Below are 6,000 nucleotides of genomic sequence, written 5' to 3'. Positions count from 1 at the left end.
AGTCTTGCTAGCGGTCTATCAATTTTGTTGATCCTTTCACAAAACCAGCTCCTGGATTCGTTAATTTTTTGAATGGTTTTTTGTGTCTTCTATTTCCTTCAGTTCTGCTCTGATTTTAGTTATTTCTTGACTTCTGCTAGCTTTTGAATGTGTTTGCTCTTGCTTTACTAGTTCTTTTAATTGTGATGTTAGGGTGTCAATTTTGGATCTTTCCTGCTTTCTCTTGTGGGTATTTAGTGCTATAAATTTCCCTCTACACACTGCTTTGCATGCGTCCCAGAGATTCTGGTATGTTGTGTCTTTGTTCTCGTTGGTTTCAAAGAACATCTTTATTTCTGCCTTCATTTCGTTATGTACCCAGTAGTCATTCAGGAGCAGGTTGTTCAGCTTCCATGTAGTTGAGCGGTTTTGAGTGAGATTCTTAATCCTGAGTTCTAGTTTGATTGTGCTGTGGTCTGAGAGATAGTTTGTTATAATTTCTGTTCTTTTACATTTGCTGAGGAGAGCTTTACTTCCAAGTATGTGGTCAATTTTGGAATAGGTGTGGTGTGGTGCTGAAAAAAATGTATATTCTGTTGATTTGGGGTGGAGAGTTCCGTAGATGTCTATTAGGTCCGCTTGGTGCAGAGCTGAGTTCAATTCCTGGGTATCCTTGTTGACTTTCTGTCTCGTTGATCTGTCTAATGTTGACAGTGGGGTGTTAAAGTCTCCCATTATTATTGTGTGGGAGTCTAAGTCTCTTTGTAGGTCACTCAGGACTTGCTTTATGAATCTGGGTGCTCCTGTATTGGGTGCATATATATTTAGGATAGTTAGCTCTTCTTGTTGAATTGATCCCTTTACCATTATGTAATGGCCTTCTTTGTCTCTTTTGATCTTTGTTGGTTTAAAGTCTGTTTTATCAGAGACTAGGATTGCAACCCCTGCCTTTTTTTGTTTTCCATTTGCTTGATAGATCTCCCTCCATCCTTTTATTTTGAGCCTATGTGTGTTTCTGCCCATGAGATGGGTTTCCTGAATACAGCACACTGATGGGTCTTGACTCTTTATCCCATTTGCCAGTCTGTGTCTTTTAATTGGAGCATTTAGTCCATTTACATTTAAAGTTAATATTGTTATGTGTGAATTTGATCCTGTCATTATGATGTTAGCTGGTTATTTTGCTCATTAGTTGATGCAGTTTCTTCCTACTCTCGATGGTCTTTGCATCTTGGCATGATTTTGCAGCGGCTGGTACTGGTTGTACCTTTCCATGTTTAGTGCTTCCTTCAGGAGCTCTTTTAGGGCAGGCCTGATGGTGACAAAATCTCTCAGCATTTGCTTGTCTGTGAAGTATTTTATTTCTCCTTCACTTATGAAGCTTAGTTTGGCTGGATATGAAATTCTGGGTTGAAAATTCTTTTCTTTAAGAATGTTGAATATTGGCCCCCACTCTCTACTGGCTTGTAGAGTTTCTGCCAAGAGATCCGCTGTTAGTCTGATGGGCTTCCCTTTGAGGGTAACCCGACCTTTCTCTGTGGCTGCCCTTAACATTTTTTCCTTCATTTCAACTTTGGTGAATCTGACAATTATGTGTCTTGGTGTTGCTCTCCTCGAGGATTATCTTTGTGGCATTCTCTGTATTTCCTGAATCTGAATGTTGGCCTGCCTTGCTAGATTGGGGAAGTTCTCCTGGATAATATCCTGCAGAGTGTTTTCCAATTTGGTTCCATTCTCCCTGTCACTTTCAGGTACACCAATCAGACACAGATTTGGTCTTTTCACATAGTCCCATATTTCTTGGAGGCTTTGCTCGTTTCTTTTTACTATTTTTTCTCTAAACTTCCCTTCTCACTTCATTTCATTCATTTCGTCTTCCATCGCTGACACCCTTTCTTCCAGTTGATCACATCGGCTCCTGAGGCTTCTGCATTCTTCACGTAGTTCTCGAGCCTTGGTTTTCAGCTCCATCAGCTCCTTTAAGCACTTCTCTGTATTGGTTATTCTAGTTATACATTCTTCTAAATTTTTTTCAGAGTTTTCAACTTCTTTGCCTTTGGTTTGAATGTCCTCCCGTAGCTCGGAGTAATTTGATCATCTGAAGCCTTCTTCTCTCAGCTCGTCAAAGTCATTCTCCATCCAGCTTTGTTCTGTTGCTGGTGAGGAACTGCGTTCCTTTGGAGGAGGAGAGGCACTCTGCTTTTTAGAGTTTCCAGTTTTTCTGCTCTGTTTTTTCCCCATCTTTGTGGTTTTATCTACTTTTGGTCTTTGATGATGGTGATGTACAGATGGGTTTTTGGTGTGGATGTCCTTTCTGTTTGTTAGTTTTCCTTCTAACAGACAGGACCCTCAGCTGCAAGTCTGTTGGAGTACCTGGCCATGTGAGGTGTCAGTCTGCCCCTGCTGGGGGGTGCCTCCCAGTTAGGCTGCTCAGGGGTCAAGGGGCAGGGACCCACTTGAGGAGGCAGTCTGCCCATTCTCAGATTTCCAGCTCCATGCTGGGAGAACCACTGCTCTCTTCAAAGCTGTTAGACAGGGACATTTAAGTCTGCAGAGGTTACTGCTGTCTTTTTGTTTGTCTGTGCCCTGCCCCAAGGTGGAGCATACAGAGGCAGGCAGGCCTCCTTGAGCTGTGGTGGGCTCCACCCAGTTCGAGCTTCTGCTTTGTTTACCTAAGCAAGCCTGGGCAATGGCGGGCGCCCCTCCCCCAGCCTCGCTGCCGCCTTGCAGTTTGATCTCAGACTGCTGTGCTAGCAGTCAGCAAGACTCCATGGGCATAGGACCCTCTGAGCCATGTGCGGGATATAATCTCCTGGTTCGCCATTTTTTAAACCCATCGGAAAAGCGCAATATTTGGGTGGGAGTGACCCAATTTTCCAGGTGCCGTCTGTCACCACTTTCTTTGACTAGGAAAGGGAACTCCCTGATCCCTTGCACTTCCCTTCTTCGGCTCTTGCACGGTGCATGCACCCACTGACCTGCTCCCACTGTCTGGCACTCCCTAGTGAGATGAACCTGGTACCTCAGATGGAAATGCAGAAATCACCCGTCTTCTGCGTCGCTTACGCTGGGAGCTGTAGACCGGAGCTGTTCCTATTTGGCCATCTTGGCTCCTCCCCCCGATTTCTCTTTTTTTTTTTTTTTTTGAGACAGACTCTCACTCTGTCGCCCAGTCTGGAGTGCAGTGGAGCGATTTCGGCTCACTGCAAGCTCTGCCTCCTGGGTTCATGCCATTCTCTTGCCTTTGCCTCCTGAGTAGCTGGGACTACAGGTGCCTGCCACCATGCCCATCTAATTTTTTGTATGTTTTAGTAGAGATGGGGTTTCACCGTGTTAGCCAGGATGGTTTCAATCTCCTGACCTCGTGATCCACCTGCCTTGGCCTCCAAAGTGCTGGGATTACAGGCATGAGCCACCGTGCCCAGCCATAAACTACTCTTATCTTATGTAGAAAGGCTGAATGATGAGCCAATCAAAAATAATAACTACAACAACTTTTTCAAGAAATAGGCAGTGCTGTAAGATATAAATAGATACTACAAAGAGTTAAAAAGCAGGTGGAGGAAGTTGAGGTGTAGAACTTTTATTAGTTCATTTTTGCTTGTTTGTTTGTTTATCTAAACAGTGTTACATTTTTATCAGGTTAAAATAGTGGGTACTGAGACAGTATTTGCAAGTCCATGTGGGAATCTCAAGTCAAAATACATAAAATGGATACAAAAAAAATAGAAAGCAAGAAACTAAACTGTATCAACAGAGAAAATCACCTTCACTAGAAGGAAGACAGGAAGGAAAGAAGACCACAAAACAACCAGAAAACAAATGAGAAAATGGAAGGAGTAAGTCCTTACTTATCAATAATAACATTGAATGTAAATGGAATAAACCATCCAATCAAAACACATAGAGTGGCTGAATGGAGGAAAAAGCAAGATCTATTGACCATTGCCTGCAAGAAACACACTTCACCTATAGAGACACACATAGACTGAATGTAAAAAAATGGAAAAATATATTCCATGCCATTGGAACCCAAAAAAGAGCAGGTGTAGCCATACTAATATCAGACTAAATGGATTTTAAGACAAAAACTATAAGAAGAAAAAAAAACTGTAAGAAGAAACAAATAAGTCAACTTTGATGACCCCATTTAATGATAATGGAGACAATTCAGACAGATGATATGAGAATTTTTAATATATATGCATCCAACACTGGAGCACCCAGATATGTAAAGCAAATATGATTTGAGATATATAGAAAGGTAAACTTTAATGCAATAATAGCTGGAGATTTCAACACTTTACTTTCAACATTGGATAGGTCCACTTGACAGACAGTAAACAAAGAGGCTGGGTACAGTGGCTCACACCTGTAATCCCAGCACTTTGGGAGGCCAGAGTGAACAGATTACTTGAGCTCAGGAGTTTGAGACCAGCCTGGCAACATACTGAGACAATGTTTCTACCCAAAAAAAAAAAAAAAAAAAAGAAGAAAAGAAAAAGAGGGAAGGGAAGGGAAGGGAAAGGAAGGGGGAGGGAGAGGGAGGGGAGGGCAGGGGAGGGGAGGGGAGGGGAGACATCTGACATAATCTGCACTACACATCAAATGGATATAATAGATATTTACAGAAGGTTTTATATAATCACTCTAGAACACATACTCTTTTCCTCAGCACATGGATTATTCTCAATAATAGACCATATTTTAAGTCACACGACAAGTCTTAAAACATTCAAAAATAATTGAAATAATATAAACCAACTTCTATGGCCACAGTAAAGTAAAACTGGAAGTCAATAACAGAGGAATCTTGGAAAATATACAAATATATGAAAATTAAACAGTGTGCTCCTGAATGACCAGTGGGTCAATGAAGAAATTTAGAAGAAAATTGAAAATTTCTTGAAATAAATGATAATAGAAACACAACATAACAAAACCTATGAGATACAGCAAAAGCAGTACTAAGAGGAAGTTTATAGCTGTAAGTGCCTACATCAAAAAAAGAGGAAAACCTTCCTATAAATAACCATAACAATGCATCTTAAAGAACAAGAAAAGCAAGAGCAAATGAAAGCCAAAACTAGAAGAAAAGAAATAATAAAGATCAAAACAGAAATAAATTAAATTGAAAAGAAAATAATATAGAAGATGAATTAGCAAAACGTTGATTTTGGAAGGTTAAACAAAACTGAAAAACCTCTAGCAAGATTAATTTTAAAAAGAGAAGACCCAAATAAATGAAATCAGAGATGAAAAAAGAGACCTAACAACTGATACTGCAGAAATTTAAAGGATAATTAGTGGTTACTATGAGCAACTATAAGTCAATAAATTGAAAAACTTAGAAGAAGTGGACAAATTCCTAGACATATACAATCTATCAAGATTGAAACATGAAGAAATCTAAAGCCTGACATGCCAATAACAAGTAATGAGATCAAAGTTGTATTAAAAATCTTCCTGTAAAGAGAAGCCCTGGACCCGAAAGCTTCACCACTGCATCCCACCAAACATTTAAAAAACAACTAATACCAATTCTACTCAAACTATGCCAAAAAAAAAAAAAAAAAAAAAAATAGAGCAGGAGGGAATACTTCCAAGCTCATTCTACAAAGCCAGTGTAACCCTGACAATAAAACCAGGCAAAAACATATCAAAAAGAAAAAACTATATGCCAATTTTGCTGATGAATATTGATGCAAAAATTCTCAACAAAATGCTAGCAAGCTGAATTCAGCAATATTTTAAAAGGACCATTCATCGTGATCAAGTGGGATTTATCCCTGGGATGGAAAGATAGTTTAACTTATGCAAGTCAATTAATGTGATACATCCTGTCAACAGAATGAAAACTATGTGATCATTTCAATTGATGCTGGAAAATCATTTGATAAAGTTCAACATCCTTTCATGATAAAAACCCTCAAAAAACGGGGAATAAAGGAAATAAAACTCAACATAGTAAAACTCATATATGATGGAACTATTAATTATGATAGCTATTATCTTACTTAA

Source organism: Pan troglodytes, chromosome 8 (assembly GCF_028858775.2).
Source record: "Pan troglodytes isolate AG18354 chromosome 8, NHGRI_mPanTro3-v2.0_pri, whole genome shotgun sequence".
NCBI lineage: Eukaryota > Metazoa > Chordata > Mammalia > Primates > Hominidae > Pan > Pan troglodytes.
Note: the sequence above shows the minus strand (reverse complement) of the source record.